The 17,151-nt window shown below is 40.5% G+C and overlaps 1 long non-coding RNA gene across 1 annotated transcript in view; it reads left to right on the forward strand.

Moving 5' to 3' along the window:
• The first annotated feature begins 3,370 nt into the window (after nt 1-3,370).
• LOC119474652 overlaps nt 3,371-17,151 on the forward strand; it is a 39,204-nt gene continuing 25,423 nt past the window's right edge. Inside the window, exons 1-2 of the long non-coding RNA XR_005203609.1 lie at nt 3,371-3,470; nt 4,189-4,326. This is a non-coding gene — a long non-coding RNA (uncharacterized LOC119474652). The remainder of the gene's footprint in view (nt 3,471-4,188; nt 4,327-17,151) is intronic.

Raw genomic sequence — 17,151 nt, forward strand, 5'->3', positions numbered from 1 at the left:
TCAATGATCCGTTAACATACAGCTCGTTATTTGGCAGCGTTTTTTACCCAAAGCACATGCAATATTGTGAGAGGATATATGTTAATCACTCATGGGAACAGTGCAGGGAAAATGCCCAAATGAAGGACCAAAAACCAGCTCACACTTGGTCAAGATGTGTCACAACAAATTAGCCACAAGAGTTCTTGTAGAAAGTACAAAAGTAGTCAGGCGTCAGTAGCATGTCTGTAAATTCAACCGAGGATTTGTTGAACTTCTCTCTGATGTCGACACCCCACTGCGCAGTGGTGTCTGGCAGATGAAGGAGACACAAGCGTTCAGTGATCTCACCTCACACTCGCATGCTCTTTGTGTGCCTTCCCATTGCTAACTGCCACTCACACACAGTCTTATGATTAAGTACAAGTATCTTTGTGGCGAAGGCCTCGCACCACTGACTTCCTAACCTTTGACCTGCTCATGCTATACTCTGTACATTGATGTCTCCCACAGAGTGAGAGACACAAGGAAGAAGCGGCGCTAAGTGCAGACTACAGAGACCAACGGGGGGCTGCGGAGGAGAGTATGTGCTGCCAGACCGTTGCCTACATTGAATCATTGTAATTATTTACTATTGTTAGCGGCCACATTTATAGTCCAATAAAAGTTGGTTGTTTTCCAGTTAGTCATCCATGTACAATGTATGGTGCTAAAAAGGATGGATGGATGGAAAGTTCTTGCTTTAACTAACGAGCACGTCATGTCACGTTCCTCTTCGTTTAGTTCATGTGATTTCCTAGAAATCAGAAAAAAAAACATTGATCGCAATCCAGGAAAAAAGAGCGAGGAGAAAATAACATGTCACTTCAGATTGCATGCCTGTTGGTGAAATATGAAGTGTTTATTACCGCCTGTGATAGAGGAACAGCAGGTTTGTGGTAGTGTGGTTGATGGGTTTTGTTGACAGACATTGATTCTTGCCTTTAACGAGGCAACAGATATTCTAGCACTTCCTCGTCTGCTCTTCGTGTTAGCCAATATATTTCTCTCAACCAAGGGCTTTGGCAGGTCAGAAGTCAGATATTTTCTTCTTTCTTTCTGCCTTTGTCCTACTCATAGTGTACACCAGTATTGTAAGAGGTCAAGAAGATGTTCACTGATGCTCCAGGCAGTTTAATGTGCTATATTTGACTAGAATTTGCTCTGTTAGTCCTCATCAGGTTAGTTTAACATTGCTAGTTTTTTGGTCTAGTACGGTGGTTCCCAACCTTTTTCCTTAAGGGACTCCTCTTCTATCATGGAGTAAACAGACGACCCTGACTGTGTGACCCATTTTATGGATAGTCAATGCATACCAATAACAGTACAGAACAACTGATAAACTGTACAATTAACCCAAATAGTGAATGCAATAACTGCTGGACGTTTGTGTAAAATGTGCGATTTGGATGAATTTTGAGCAGCATTATTTGAATATTGCATCGGAGATGAGATTTCCTGTTATTTTTGGTAACTTTTATTACAATTCACTGTCTGTATTATATATTTTTAAGAATCATACATACTTAATAGACTTCTTTTTTTTGACAAATTCAGTGTTTTCTTCTCCTTGATGCTTTTCTATATTACAAATGTGGCCTCACAACGACCTGTGAAGCTTTGGCGACTCCTAATGGGCGTTGGGACCCCCTGGTTGGGAACCAGTGGCCTCGTAAATCAGGCCCTGCTGTCTGGTTACACTACTAAACTTTCTGAGACCTTGACATGACCACATAACCTTCCCACTTCAGTTAACTTCATCGCAGCGGGCTTATTTCTAATGACACGTCAACTGCTATTTATCCCTCCCCGAGCTAATGGCTCAGTAAAGCCTAAAAGTAATGAACTCCCTAAAGACCGCATGCGAGATTGGGAAGCAGATGTCTCATTCAAACAGCCGTGAAGCCTCTCTATAAGACCCCTCAGAGGTCCCTTCAGTTAAACTACGCGGCTTACCAACATTATTTATCTATTTTCAAGAGTCTCTAGTAGCTGTCACACTCAACAACAAACTCCCTCAGGAGACAGGAGAGGGCTTCTGTGTGGTATTTCTCTCCATGGGTGATCAAGGGGCGGCACAACCGGCACTTGATCACAGGGTTAAAGTGGGGAGACTGAGGACATGTGTAATGAATTCAAAGCCCTCAGATGCTGGATCTCGAGGGTATTTCATCAATCCAGGAGCTCAGTGTTCTTCCAGAAGAACCAAAGCGCCACTATTAAGCAGCCTCAGACCACCACCAAGACAAACAGTACAGTCTGCTCATGCACATTACGGCACATTCTCGCCATAATTCCACTCGCAAAATCGACACCACAATGACTTACAGGGATTCAGAATATGGCATCAACAGGAACACAGCATGTGAACACACTATATTGCCACAGTAAATCTGAGGTAAATGTAACCCAGCTGAACAAAACAGGTTAAAATAGAAATATAATACAAATATTAATGGTTTTATTTATGTTATTAGACACTACAGTTGTTATAACTTAGTCAAATCTTTTGTTTCGCCCATTCCCATCCCTTACTAAAATTAAACGGTGATTTTAAGTGTGATTTCTGTGGACTTGAAAAAGAGAGTATTTCCCATCTATATTTTCACTGTATATGAATGTTCTGGACTGATGTAGTCAACTTTCTACAAAAGAAACTTAAGATGAATGTTGGAATAAATATGTTTGATTTAATGCTATATTTTAATCAAGATAAGATTGAAAATAACATGCTGTATAGCATACAGTTATATATTATTTTTGGAAAATTTCATATTCAAAAAATGGTCAGGAACCAAGCCAACTTTCCTGCATTTTATTAATGAATTCAGACAATATAGCTCCATCTAACCCAATACATACGGACTGGATTGGGAAAGAAAGCTTTTAAGTTTTCGGCACCTATGCTTGGAATAATGTACAATCTGATCTTCAACTTCAAACCAGGTCTCCCTTGTAAAAGAGATCTTTGATCTCAATGGGACTAACCTGGTTAAATAAAGGAAAATAATAATAAATAAATGTTAAAGACAAAAAAGTAATTACGATTTTTAAATTATTAAATGAATATAATATGATGTACAGTATATAACTTAAACTCTGGCATTATGAAATGTGTATGTAATTATTTTTGTTTTGTCTTCCGTTATTTCTCAATTGTCCATGTATCAATGAGCATGTGTTGAATAAAGAAACCATTCAAATGAACAGGAAGTTGTGCAGAGCAGTTAACGAGCATGACAGGAAGTCCCTCCAAGTCGCCATTTTGAGCTCAAACTAACAGTAGCTGCTTCTTGTAACAACTTTGAGCTTCACAAAAGTTGAGAACCAGTAGGAACTAAGTCAAAACGGTTATTGAAGTTGAGCAGCTATCAGGTGACAGTGAAACTGATTCCCTACAGAAGCCACCAGACCACCAGAAGAGCCCGTTTCATCCAAATTCAACTGCCTCGGTGAGCTAACGTTAACTTCTCACTGCTAGTTTGTTAGTTTTGTTGTTGTCTTAGCAACCAAGTTATTTCCATGTAAAGCCATTCTATCATTTTACTGTACTGTGGTTTATGGATATCGAGTGTCTTTAAGGGAAAAGTATTTCATGTTTATAGTGTAAGTTTCTTAGTAATATTCACCATGTTACTAAAATAGATAAAACAGGAATTTCTTTTAATGTGGAGTTCTTAATCACTTAACCATTGTGCAAATGTTGGAGGGTTGAAATCAAGCAGTATTTTTGATAAGAAATAGTGAACTATGAAGTGTAGTATTTGTCAAAATTATTGTGTTTACTCAATTGGTGAAACAGGTGTATGTTTCCACAGAAAAATACAATTTTGCTTTCACTGAGAGAGTAAGGTTTGTAGGTTTAATGTGTAAGATAATGTGTTTTATTGCTTACTCAAATGTTGGCTAAGCTGAAACAGTTCTATTTTCATGTCTGATATTTGTTTGATATATGCTAGTATAGTACTTTGCCAGAAAAAAATAATTCTAATATCATTTGAAAATTTACTAGAGAGTAACAAATCATTTTCAGTACAGTATTTGCATTCAGTAAGCCCTTACTTTGATATTGTTGTGATGTAGTATGATGTTGTACAATTTAAGAGATATTCATAAGATGAAATATGAAGGGAAGTAGAACAGAGACTATAAGCCTGTTTGTAAATGCAGGTCAGGTCTAATATTGAGGGAGGAGATCCAGTGAAGAAGATCCAATGATTCCAGTAGATGACGAGCCTCCCAGCGTGAGTTCCAGGAACCCGGATCTACATTGCCGCTGAATCAGCCGAATGAACTATCTGCTTTGAGGTAGGATCATGCCAGTCACCTGGATTGATATCAGCTCAAACATGCAATATACTCTGAGAGTGCACTCTGACTCATCAGACTCTGACAGAACAACTCTGTCCTCAAACTCAAACAAACAAAGTTAACTTTGACCAATTTTCCACATAGTCATCAGACACTGATTTAGAAGTTACTGGAAAGTAAACTGTGGAGAAATCCCACATAAGGACAAATACGCATAGTGACTTAGGGTGATCCCCAAACCAAGCTTCTTTAAAGGACAATTTTCTTTGTTTAAAGGGCCCAGTTTTTTATTTTTCATTACCATGTGAATGTTTACATTTGTTTTGCTATTTATAGGCAAACTAAAGCTGCTGTTAACTGAATTCACTTGTGTTGTCGGGTTTATGGTTATTGCACTCAAAACTTAGTTCCTTCTAAAGCACAGTGGGTTACATAAACACGATAGTGCCCACGCTGAAACAGGGTTTTGTTTTTATACTTGCACAAAGTGTGTGAGGGAAATACAAAACACATTTTCATTTTGTCCATTATGAAAAAAAAGAAATAGATAAGACTGAGCATTTAATGAAGGCAGTATATTATTTCTGGGGATATGTGAGGCAGGCCGTGTGGGTCGAAATAACACTGAAAGTGAAGTCTAAGAATCTGCACTGATAAACCACCATCGGGGGTCAAACAGCATGTGTCCTGTCTCCACACAGTATAGCAAGGAGACGCGTCCACTTTCAAAATGTGCACATTTTTGACCGTAGAGGTGTGGAAATTTCTTGATTCTAAGCTGCATCACGATGCGGACGTGGACGATTCTGTATCGGATGTTTGGATTCATTTGATCTCAGAGTTAGTCTTTACTGCGTTTGCTGTCATTTACTCTTGCGCTAGTTTCTCTCCTCTCCTTTCCTTCTTACTTGTTACTCTCGCTACCATTATTAGCTGCTCTGTTTCAACAATGTTGGGCTTAAAAAAACGTGCATGCAGGCTGAAAATCAACCATGGTGTTCTGTTGGGAGATGCAGTTCCCTGTTTTGGAGCTGCTATGTGTAAACCTTATTTTTCTAGATTACAGCACACTAGTAATGCACTGCAGAAGGATTTATGTTTTGTTTTGTAATGTGTATGAACTGAGGTGGGTCACATAGATACTGGTATTGAAAAGATGCAGCTTGTTACATTATAGACTGTTGTAGTCTAATTTTTGAAAACACTTTCTAAATAATCTGACTGCTTGTATTAATTTATGAAAAAGTAACAATGTGCAATAATATAGAAAATTAAGGATGCGATACATTGAGATGCATCGAGAATCGTTGTGCATTTGAATCATTGACAGGTGAATCATAATCTAATCGACTCGTGAGGCCAGTGAAGATTCACACCTCTACTAAACAGTTAGCTAAAATAGGAAATAGAGAAAGCTAAGTAATGAATAAACAGTTCAAGTAATTTGGTAATGGGTAAATGGTTGAAGTGGCTAAAAGGCATAGATAAACAGTTTAATTATTTAAAAGAAAATGGTGAAAATATTTAACGTATTGGCTAAATGGTCAAAGTAGTTCGCTAAAAGTAGTGGATAAATGATCTAAATAGTAAGTTAAATGGTTGAAATGTAAGTGGATGAATGGAGAAGGCTAGAAGAAGTGGATGAATGGGAAAAATAGTTAGCAAAAAGTAGTGAATGAATGGTTGCAACAGCTAAAATTCAAGTAGAAATGGTTGAAATAGTGAAAGTAATGGATAAATTGCTGAAATAGATGAGAGCTAAAGATAATTGCTATGGTTGAAACATTCTCACTCCTAGTGGTAGATTGCAAACTTGACCAAAACAAAAATATTACCAATATCCATTATTATGTAATCAATCAATGTTGATGTTAAACAACACCCAGTTTGAAATCAATTCCACAGAATACATTTGGAACATAATGGTAGGCGGTTAAGGGGTAGATTAATACGTTGGGAACCACTGATGTAAAGGATCAGTCTGTAGTATGATTCAACCTTCACCCAACAAATATAATACAATGTGTGATTATTTACAGATGGAAATGTTCCCTTGCAGTTCTGACCACAAGCACATAAACAAGCAACTCAAAAATGGAGCTTGCAAGTATCAGTGGCAGTGCTTCTGCAGTCATCCATCCTGATTAGTAATGCTGCAATTTATCAGGAAGACATTAGGTTAACTATTCCTGTTTAGTCAAGCAAGAAGAACTCGGCATAGGACCCATCATCATCATCCTACAATTTAACAGTGAAAGGGTTTGTGTCCTCCTATTTTCTCATTTTCAAGTCATCAATCTTCCCCACAGAGCAGATGTTCGTCAGGATACATAGCTTGTGTTGTTCTGCATGCAGACAAGGTTGTTCTTGAAAGCTACGGCCGGCCAACCTGAGACTCCTCTCAGTCTGCAGGACGTGCTAAGCTTTGTGCCAGGGGGCAGAGATTCAACTCATTAACTTTTGAGCCTCAACACTTGAGGGGCCTCGAGAGCCGAACGACAGCCGAACAGGGGCGTGCTACTACATTGGCTGCTGTTGGCAAGCAGAGCTGGGCTATGTCACTCAGTTCAAGAAGTTCGCGTTCGGGTCTGTTGAGTCCCAAAACAATTCTCATTCAGCAGCCTGCTTAGTATGGGGGAAGCTAAATTCGCTAAGCCTGATCTGTTGACAATATGACATAGGACTTCTTGCCAGTGACTGACTATGAAGAAAGCCTTGCTATGCTGAAATGAGCAAGATTATGCGTTGTGGAAACTATGTCTTGTGGGCTTCATTATCACCTAGCTGTCACAACATCAACCTGTTTTGTGATCACACCTAAAGCAGGGCACACACTACAGCAGAATCAAGCCCATTTTGGGCCCCATTCCACCCTCCCGATAATTGTCAGAAAAGGTGGATGAAGCAATGGTTCTAAAGATTATCTCTCCAGATATTCCTGTGGTGTGAGGTACAATATGTTAAGAGTGTCTTTTAAGTCCCCCGATTGGCTCAGAAGTCCATCTTCGCTGCACCAATTTCAAAACACAAATATTAAACATGTTCAATATTAACGATCGGATATCCTGTTGTGTGTGGGGAATCCCGAGGACAGCCAATGACGCAATCACATGGGAAAGAATGATAGCCAATTGGAACCAAGCTGACTGAAGCGGAAGGACAACCACCGCTGTCATGGCAGCCGCAAAACCCGAAGCATAAAGTAGTATTAAGATGGACCTCAGAAATGGAGGACCAACTTGTTGATTTGTGGCAACAACGCAAGTGTTTATGACGTCATCCATTATTTTTCTTTATTTTTTGTGAATTTTACGTACAGCGTTGTGCAAAAACTAACATTGTTAATTTTTCTTGCCTGTCTTCTGCAATTTTTGTTCACATTGATGGTGAGAGATTTTGCGAGATTTACATTGTTTTTGAGTCAGGACTCTTGTTCATGAATGGAATCTGTTATTGTGTGGTGTGCTGTTTTGGCCAAATTGTTGCTCACCACACACTCTAGGAACAAAACTGTTATGATTATATAATATTATATATATATATCATAACAATGTCGTGGTTTCTCACATTTTCAAAATCTTTTAAGTGTTGAAAAATCCTTTAGTGTGGGCCAGCCTTAACCTTTTGTGGAAGCTGAACACATTCACCCCTGCTGTGTAAGTCAGGCCACAAGAATCCAACTCATTTAACCTCTGCTCAGGGCTCCGTCATGCCTGGTTGCTTGAGACAAATTACACGGCAGAGCTGTCTTCTCTCACAGATTGGCACTGCTGACCAAATACTCTCCAAGAATTCAGCATGGCGTTGAGAACAATGTCAGGCTCATTATGTGCCTATCCTGTGCCCTAAATGTTACGCATGCCAGGCAGTCTGTCTGCTTTAACTTTAACTTACTGCTATGTTCTCGAACTTGGCTCCAAATATCAGCGAGGTTTGTCATTATCGGTAATTTTGTTAACAATGTTAGGTTCTTGCTGATCCGTGGCGACTGCCAGATCTGCATTACCGTAGAGCACACTGTGTTGAGGGGAAAAGCCCAACTTTGTCATTTGGGCTACAAAGCCATCACTCTATCAGCACTTGAGATCTGAACTCTAGCAAAGGAAAGGTCAGCATGTGGTTTACATGTCCAATGTTTAACAGGAATGCTCTTGTTTTTAAACCATTTAGGAAGGAATGAGGTGAAGAACAGTCATAATGGATTTTGCACTTAAAACACTAAACTCTTACCCCCTTAAAAATGTCACAAAGAGCGCCTGAGGACTCTTTGAGTCTGCTCAACCTTCCAGGCACGTGTAGAGGCCATACTTCACACTGCTCACATTTGGAAACAAATGGAGTAGTGGAAACTACAAGCCCTTTTGTACATTTTTTAACACATGCCTGCTGCTACTTTTTGACATGACAATCACCCAGTAGCAATCCCAGCAGTGCCCAAAGGAAATCATTTAGCTCTGTAAGAGTGTTATGACAAGGGCATAACCTGACTCTAGACAGAAGACAATATTTCAACACCTTATTTCCCATGGGGAGTTGATGCAGGATCTTGCTTTAGGAACTCCGGTGGTATCCACAGTGCTACTGGCGGGGTGGCGAGCTCTGATGGATCTTTCAGCACTCAGAAAAAATGCAACATGTCAAAGCTAGCTTTTTCTTATCCACCTGAGGCAAGTGTGGCATTTAAGACTGTCCTCTCTCACCTCAAGTTCATGTGGGTTTGGAGGGCAGCAGTGAACACAAAAACACTCAGGGGTGCTCAATGTGGCCACTGTTTTTGTCTGACACATTGGCCAAAAAGGGGTCAAGAACATAAGTGTGTGTGTGTGTGTTTGGGAGGCAGCATTGAAAGCTGTCTCTGTCCTCAAAGCCACATTTCAGGCTGTAAAGGTAATCATCCCGGAGAGACGGTATCCAGTGTTGTTTTTGAAAGAGTGTGATCATACTAGACTGTCTTACTGACGGTAAAGCGGTTTTCAATGTTTATGGAGAGATCCAAATGAATGGGCAATGTAGATCTCCAGTGTACCTTGAAAAAAAACTCTCTCTCTTTTCACCAGCCTGCTGGATGGGAACTGAGTGACTGGCTCGCTACAAAAACACAGATGTCGCAAATCACAGAATAGAAAATATTCAGAGAATCTGCCCAGCCATAGCAGGTTTTGTCATTAGAAGACATTGATGTCTTTGGCCCGATGACATGGTTCATTTGGACTCAGACAGACAGGCATATCCCTGTCTAGACCTTTGTCCAATACCTGCAAAACTAATGGCATTCCTATCAGCCTCAGCTGTACTTTGTTTTGTGCTCATTAGTTAGCAAGCTAAAATACTCAACTGAGATGGTGAACATGGCAAACATTTGCTGTTTGGTGAGTAAATCTTGGAAGGCTATCCGCCACACTGACAGGTACCGTTTGTACCAAAGTAGTCATGTAATAAAAACGTCTCTGCCGTGTTTTGGTGTCATTTACGAGCACGCTGCTTCTGTCCTCTGCTCTCTGTGAGTTTGACGCAAATATGCGGTTAATAGAGAGAGTATGAAGTTATCAGTAACCATATAACTGTGAACGTAGCAGTGCGTATAGTTTAGGCTGTTTGTTGGTGAATAAATGCTACAACTACTCAAGCCAAGTTCCCGTGTCTTGCTTGCCACCTGTTGATTAAAGTGACGGCCCAAGCTCACTTAAAGGTCCAGTGTGTAGGAACTGGTGGTATCTAGACGTGAGGTGAGGCGATTGCAAACAACTGAAGCCTCTCCCATGTGCCAAGCATGTTGGAGAGCTACTGTGGCCGATGCAAAAATTTGAATGGCCCTATCTAGAGCCACTTGTTGTTAGAGTAGTGTAGGTCATTTGGAGCATGCAGAGCCAGTGCGTAAAGTGTGTGTGTACATGGGAAGTGAGTGGTGAAGCAAGAGAGATAGAGAGCGGTGGCGACAGGAGCCAATAACGTTATCGGCTTAGGCCCATGCAGGAAAAGATAACAGTGTTTGGTTCGTCCATTCTGGACTAATGTTGAAACATGGCGGAGCAACATGGTGGACTCCGTGGAGAGGGAACCCGCTCCATATGTAGATATAAACGGCTCATTCTAAGGTAACGAAAACACAATGATTCTTATTATCAAGTGATTATACACTTAAGAAAACATACTTATTAATATTATATTCTATTTCTGCCAATCAATCCCCCTAATTGTTATACACTGGTCCTTTAAGGTGGGCTGACCTTTTAAGTCCAGCTATTCTCATTTAAGTGACAAGCTGCTCCTCCGAGTAGAATTCAGGCTTGAATTGCTGCAGACTCGTAGATTTAAATCAGAAATGATATAAGGTTTTTAATTTTTCAGTGAATCGACAAAAACAAATGTAATCCACACATTGACAGCATATTGCATTCTTCTTTGGTGATAACAGAAACAAGTGGTTGCAGTTTTTGTACCCTTTCATCGCAAGCAGCCGAGGAAGCTAACAAAAACATGTCTCGGAGTGTTTGTTCTACCTGACAATAAGTGTGTTTGACCACCCATTAAATGGACCAAAGCATGAATTTGGGCAAAGAGAAGCAAATCATCCCGTGGCTGGGAATTGGTTTTGTGTGGCCACTGGCCGCCGGAGGAGCTTGTTTAAACAGACCCAGACTGAAAGACTTAATGACCATGCTGACAGCAGTCATTCGAGATGTCTAGTGAGGCTGGAGCGCTGTGGCTGAGGGGGAGAGAGTCCTACAGCTGCAGAGAGAGAGAAAGAGAGGGATGTTGTGGTCGCCGTCTCTTTATGTACACTCCAGAGAAAAAAGAGGCGCACGAGATTCATTTTTAAATCTGACTTCAGTATTTGTTCTCCCACCAAACCTAAACCAACAGAATATAGGATATACAGTCCCGTGGCAGCCTGCTCTGTTTTTCCTGCCACCTCAAACGTGTTCTGCCGTTTGCTCCAATGTCATCTCAATTAAACATTGAGCATGTGGACAGAGAACAGCTCAGACTTAAAAGTAGGTTTGTGTTTTTGTAAGGTAGTGGTGGGCTTGGATTACATCCATACTATAATCGCACATATATTTTGGAGTAACTTTTTGCTGATTTGATTGATTCCCCAAAACCCATGAGCTATTTACACATGCTTAACACGTGCTGACCAGCAGTGGATGTGCATATATAGAGAAGACGTTCAAGTAATCTCAAGAACTGAAAGTGCTGTCCATTTAAAAAATATATAAGATGACACTGTTGCAATCAAGAATAGATATTTTCACTTGATATTGCTCAAAAATTCTTTAGCTTCATAATCACAGACACTGTCCTTCGTAGGTTTTGACCTGTGATCTTCTGGGCAATTATTATCTTCAACTCGCCATTCCTCAGATATCAAAAGCTCTGAAAATCTTCATTGTCTGTACATATGAAACCAGAAACTTACATTATTGAGGATATTTTCTTATTTTTAGTCAGTATAAAAGTAATCTGCCACACACAGTAGACTTCATGGATAAATGAACAAAATTCATACAAATATGCTTTGTGCCAATATCATAAAATTCAAGAAGACGACTTGAAAAGGACGCTTAAATCACCCCCATCCTCATCCAACTGCACTGACTCCCTGTTAAATCCCAGATTGACTACAAAAACCTTCTGCTTACCTACAAAGCCCTCCATAACCTCGCCCCCACCTACCTCACAGACCTCCTCCAGGAGTACACCCCCTCCCGTTCCCTCCGCTCATCATCAGCCGGACTTCTGACCACCCCCACCTCACGCCTCAGCACCATGGGAGCCAGGGCATTCAGCTGCTCTGCTCCCAGGCTCTGGAACTCACTCCCCCCACACATCCGGCAGTCTGACAATATCACATCATTCAAATCACTCCTCAAAACCCACCTGTTTAAACTGGCCTACTCTCTCTAGTACTCATCATCACCCATCCTATGTGTCCTATGTGTTTGTACAATTATGTCTCTGTCATGTCCTGTTGTTTTTATATTGTTTTATCTGTCTATGTTTTAATTGATCCTTGTAAGGTGTCCTTGGGTGTCCAGAAAGGCGCCACTAAATAAAATGTATTATTATTATTATTATTATTAAAAAAAAGTTCACATTTAAATACTGGAAAAAACATTTGTGAAAACAATAACTGGTGCAAATCATGAAATCTGGTTGCGGACGTACTGTAGGAAGAAAAGACGGGAGTGAACCAAAACGTAAAACCAAAGCAATGAGCTTAAATATGCTAAAAAGGTCCTCAGAGCTGAGGGGAACCTCAAAGTACTGTGATTATTCTCTATGGGGATCATCATTATGAACAACACCTTTTACATTACACATAGTAATTTGATCCATTGTTAATATGAAAATATTCATTAGAGCAGCTTTAAGGCTAGTGACAACATGGCTGCTGTCTGCATAACGGAAGAATATAAGGCCAGTGCTTGATGGGAGAAAGATCTAGAGCGAATGGGAGAGAGAGGAGAAAGTGTGAGTCTGCAGAAAAGAAGCAGGCTTCTGTTGATGATTTAAGACTTCCCAGTCTGCATAATCGTGGCGATCATCCACATTCCAGTTCATAAGAGGACAAGATTAAATACTTTTGGACAAGAACGCTGGCTATCCTTCCTGCTGTGGTTAGCACAATCATCTTTAAAAGAACGTGACAAAGGTTATTGTGATCAAACTGAATCCCTGTGCTTGTGGAAATCTGTTTTGTTTTATCTCAAAGGTCAATGAGCGTTTATCCCAGATTCAGCAGTCTGCAACAGAACGACCCCTGCTTCGGTAAAAATCCTCACATATGATGAGATGTTTTGTAAGATGATGTCTGTCTTCAATGCTAGGCATCTGGCGTAGAAAAAAACAGGTTGATTCTTCAGCTGCCTTTAAGCAACAAGGATACAGTATGTCATGTGGGATGCACATGATGGATCAGACATGAAGAAGAGCAGTAAGCAGAAAGGAACTGCTTTAGACAGCATTTTGCGGCTAGACTGAAACACCCAATATATATCTGAAAGAGCATAGTTTCTCCAGACTGCAGTAAGTGATGGGAGAAATAAACAGTGTCAGCAGCTCGTCTTTTTCATCTAACACAGCCCTACAATATCCGCTCAGTTTCTAATTTTAGTTTTGTCTGTACCAACCTGAAGCTGGCACAGGGTCAGCTATGGGTTAGCATTAAGGTGACATGTTCCTCTTGTGTTTGGTTTAGCACTTCCTGTCTTTGCTGTTTGTGTGCACATAATTTGTCTTCTCCATGGTATGTAAACTATCATAGACTGAGCCACTTTTTGCTCTTCCTCCCTTCTACAGAAAGACTTTCTTGAGATTCAAACGAGGGTCTATAAAATGATAGAAGTAGTAATTTACAAATGCCACACATGCTCATCGTTAATTATTTTGACTTTGAATAAATGTTTTAATTATAAGGCTGGGACGATACACCTATCTCCCAATCTGGGTGCCGATTCAATATGTATTGCGTTTTTTAAGTATTGCACAATTCTATAAGAATTGCAAGAATTGCATTTCGATATTGTGATTTATTGCAATTTTTGTTAACTTTTTTAACACTAGGCCATGGGAAAAAGTTGAATCATACACTTCCAGGGACTTTTAATTTGAAAAATATCTAGTTTAATACATTAAAATTAAAATGATTTTCAGCATGTATGTAGTCAGAGATGTCCTGAAGTCAAATGTATCAGTCTTTGTTAGGCATTATTTATTACATTTTTTTCCAGCAACCCAAAAATAAAAAAATAGACATTTCCCTCACAAATTAGTGGTATTTTCTTTTTAATTCATAAGGCACATATAATGTCTTATACTTCTGGTGAATATAATCCAATCGATCTTATTTCCATATATGTATTTTGTATATACAGTTCCCTTTAACACCTTATTTTGAAAATCGGACGTAGTCACACTTGTATACTTGTGTTAACTTTGCCAAGTCCGTTGTTAGCTCTCCCCGTCAGCTCTGTGCTCTTCATACATACATCCATGGTCAGCTCCGTTTGACTGTATTTACCATAAATGTCAGTATATGGGTGCTCTACAGTTGTGGCCCCTCTCACAGTCAGCGAGAGGGGGCTGGCTTGACCGCTAGTTACCGCAATACGATAACGTTTCCTTTCCATGACAGAGTTACCATGCAGCTTTAGCCACGTTGTCTAGCTCTGCTTTTCCTGCAATGTGTGAAACCCAAAGTGTTTCCATACTTTACTGTATGTGTAGTGTTTGACATTTTGGATTTAAAATGTGAGAGTGCAGGTCGTATCCCCCGCGGACCCCCATTTTGTAAATAGGAAATATTTCATTTGCACAATGCAGAATACAGAAAATTACCTTTTTGATGCACATGTGTCTGCATATTTGCATGTGCATGTGTGACTTTTGACTTAACGAGTGTGTGGGCTCATCCGCACACACTCCTGTCCAGTATACACACATGAAGTGTCTTAGATTCCAGCCATTTCCACGGCTGTGAGGGATCCAAACACCAGTCAGTCACCCGGCCCTGGAGAGAAGCGTGATTCACTCCTGTTGTGCTGTGTGACTCAAAGCTCTCTTCCCTGCCTCCTAATGTCCTCCTCTCACTCCCATTGTCCTCCGTGGACTTGGGCTTGCCATTTGACCCGCTGCCAACTTGGACATGCTCCCCTCAATGGTCAGATGTGGGCTTGTATACAGCATTTCTGCATAGCAACAGTTTGTGGACATACACTCTGAGGCATACACATGCCAAAATGACAACCAGATGGCTGTGGAAGTGGAGTGATTTGCATTTTTCCAAATAAAATGACTGGTTGCCCTTTTGTTCATATCAATATTGAATCAAGAAAGGCCCTGAATCAATCTGATAAAGGCACAACGCTGACAGCTCCAGTGAGAATCGTCACGTGCAGGTTGTTGCTTTTGGAAAGTGAAGAATTGACTCTTTCATGAGGTGGCAGTTGAGAAAATTCCTTCAAATTGCGCCAACAATGAAAAAAAAGCCACAAGTTGACAGATCCAGCTGAAGTATCATACAAAGACTGAGCGTAAGCGGGCGGATGCTGCCGGGTGTTTAAAGAGGACCAGATGATGGGGTGAAGGTGTTTTCAGCCATGGGGTTTCCGATAGCCATATTTTCTGAGAAGATAGGAAGAACGGAGCAGAGCTGCAGATGTTGAGGCTTGTTCTGCTGCCCTGGGGTCTCATTTGTATTCATCTCATTTCAGATTGAGCACTAACTGGATGTGATTATGCAAGATCGCCTCCACAGCTCTGCCTTTGTCGGCTCCTTTACTTACTAATCTCATTCGACTTGCCACTGCAGCGTATTTAAAATGGGGTGTGAAGTGATTCCCTGGACAGAACAGACCCGGGGTGAGACGAGGTTGAAACCAAATGACAGAATCCAGAGACCGAGAGTTTGCTCCGAGAGTTTCCAATGAGGAACTTTCTCTCACGAGGACGCTGTAAAAAAGCTTTCCTGTTCCTCTCTTCGTGACTTTGAACGCATTTCAACACTTTCTCACCAGAGCTGTGCAAAATTGAATGTACAGCTACAATAAAAGCAGTCACTGAAGTCAAATGAGAGGGAAAGTTAGTCTGGCGAGCAGTATATAGAGGCATGGTGTCATGTAGGCCTGGGAGCCAAACACCACAGCTCACACACAGGGAGGGGTCGCCCTGTTTATCCCTTAACAACCCAAAAAGTCCCCTTAACCATTTATAATAGCCCACATCAGGATATACTGTGGATATACTACATCCAACGATAATATCTTGATTATCAGTAAGTGCTGTTAATGGAGAGCTCAACACAATCAACCATCCAGATAAAAAAGATTACACTTAAGTGATCATTTGTGTTAATGGATCAGCAATTACATTAGAGAACAATCAGCATTAGCTCAGAGCATGGCAGACATCCTTATTAAATCCATGCTGAGGTCAAATTGTTGTTTAACATTAAGTAACTCATAAAGTAACACCCAACACACATTCCTCTGGGCTTGGTTGGCATCTAATCTAACCCCAAAAAGTCTGTTGATAGGAATGAAAGAGTTTCTGGCACGAGAATGTAAACTTTATAATCAAGGGATGATGTGTTCTGTTGTTATAATATGGCTGAATATTCTTCTCTGGAAACTAATCAGCATCGCTTTTTGCATTTGATTAAAGGAATCATTTTACAAAATTTGGGACAAATGCTTATTAAATAAGGCTGGGGAGGGTCTAGCTGTTTTATAGAAATAAATATAAGATTCAACTCCCCTTCCCACCCCAATCATTTGTGTGCTGTCCCTAACAGCAAGTGTGTTTAAATAGTTCAACACATTGTGCAGCTACCTTGCTAGAAAGACACAAAACAGAAGAGCAACTGGTGTATCTGTTTACAGTGCAGCCAAACAAACTCACGTTGTCTTATTAAAGAAGTCAGTCAATAATAATTGCAACAGTGACCTGACTTCATGCTGCCGTGCAGCAGTAGCTGTCCATACACAAGCCGGGTACAGTAAACAGAGTTGATTATCTTGCTGAGAAGATGGAGGTGCGCAGCCCATGGCCTGCAACTCTTCAACTAACAATGTGCTCAGACAGAAAGCAAAGTTCATTTTCACCCTTGTGTAATTCATGCAAATTGGGCCGCAGGATCATTTGTGCGTGAATCCAGGCTAGGGATGGCGGACTCCACCACTAACAATAGATACCACTATATAGAGAGGTAATGGAAATACATAGAATGGCTATTGCTGAAAAAATGTTGCTCAGCAACGTAATCATAAAAGGGTGGGGTTTCATGAAATTAAGAATTATAACTTTATTTAACGTCACAGG

This window comes from Sebastes umbrosus, chromosome 16, assembly GCF_015220745.1.
Source record: "Sebastes umbrosus isolate fSebUmb1 chromosome 16, fSebUmb1.pri, whole genome shotgun sequence".
Taxonomy (NCBI): domain Eukaryota; kingdom Metazoa; phylum Chordata; class Actinopteri; order Perciformes; family Sebastidae; genus Sebastes; species Sebastes umbrosus.